This window comes from Amphiura filiformis, chromosome 7 (assembly GCF_039555335.1).
Source record: "Amphiura filiformis chromosome 7, Afil_fr2py, whole genome shotgun sequence".
NCBI lineage: Eukaryota > Metazoa > Echinodermata > Ophiuroidea > Amphilepidida > Amphiuridae > Amphiura > Amphiura filiformis.
Window position 1 is genome coordinate 50,630,367 of NC_092634.1, and position 1,665 is coordinate 50,632,031.

Sequence of the window (1,665 nt, forward strand, 5' to 3'; positions counted from 1 at the left end):
AGCCAACAAATTATTCATGACGATACGTGAGATTTTACTCATTTACCAGCTTTTTGCGTGACATTTACTACCTATGCGTGAGATTATACTACCTTGGTGTGAGACCGTGAGAAAGTGACCCAATGCGTGAGACTCACGGCCAATGCGTGAGAGTTGACAGACCTGCCTTATATAGGGTCATCTAAAGTAGAGTCGCAAAGTAGAGTCACCTAAAGTAGGATCACAAAGTAGAGTCATCTAAACATTTGGTTCTTCCCCTGGGGTTCTTCGTAGAACTTTTCAAGACTATATATACAGGACAGCTGAAGAATCAAGTTTTTAGTTTCTACTTGGAACCTTTCATCCAAGAGGGTTTAGGGTATGAGTGCATAGGGTATGGCCATTATCCTACTTAGGTGACCCTACTTTGTGATACAAACTTAGTTTAGATATGAAAAAGGTTCTTTCTGTTAAGGTAAGACAGGACACTTCTGGGCTCTTACTATTTTTAGGACCCTTTTTGATTAAGATGTCTTGTATTTAGAACATTTTTTTCTTTTGTCCTGTTCGTGTTTGCATCGTGGTGTAAATGCCAACACTAATTTAAAGGCGTATGCCAATTGAATCAATACGACTGGCCTTTTTTGTTTGTCGCTCTACCAGCGTATAAGTAGAAAGCCCGGGGGTCACACAACTTTGGAAGTGACGGGAATGTGTGGACAGAAGATCAAAACTAGGGGTCTTCCGGTGAGAGCCGAGACACCAAAAAAAGGGAGTCTTTCTGTGAGAAGGCTTTCAAAAAGGGGGGTTTTCCGCGAGACTGGGGAAAAAAATACCAAAAAAAGTGGGTCTTTCCGTGAGATTTGTAAAATGTAAAAGTTGATGCAAAATTGTCAAAAAGTCATCAAATTTTGAATTTTTTTGAAAAATATGAAGAAAAATATTGAAAAACCGGGCCATTTGGTGAGAGAATATCAGAAATGTTTCCAAAATTCTTGAAATAAGTGAGTCTTTTGGTGACAAAAAAACAGAAATGTGGGGGCTCATTGTGTGAGAATAAAAATGAATAATTGGGAAGCTGTGTTGGTAAATGGCCAGGATGACACAGCAAGTTGTATAATGTTAAGCATGTAACGAGAGTCACAAAAAGTACAACTTTTTAATGCATTAAAAAATCTAAAGGGTTATAAAATGTTCCCTTTCATTTTTCTCCTGGTTTGGACCATAACTCATATTTATTTCATAAGGTTTTTGGTTTGCTGCAATTGTACCACCAGAGATAGAATATTCAAAATTGTTTGCAGGACTGGAAACCATTTTTGTCCCCATCTGTGAATTTAAATTCACAATTTGAATTTCCATTATACACCCACTACCACCATTCCACCCCAGTTTCCCCACCCCAGAACAGAAGGTCATTAAAGGTAAAAATTCCACAATGGAAATTAAATAGAGCATGTTTAGAGCTTTCAAAGTGGGGCCATGTTATCAAATAATGAGCGTAACGCCAGTCACACACTAAGTTGGCCATTTTGAAAATACCAAACTCAAATGTACTTAATGTTTGCTTCTGTAGTATATAGCTGTAGTACTTAAAAGGTAATTACATGTAAGTGGTGTCAACTTTTGTGTGCAGCTTCTTGTTTATTGAAAAAGTAAAAGCCCAATTTGGAAGGGGTAATTTTT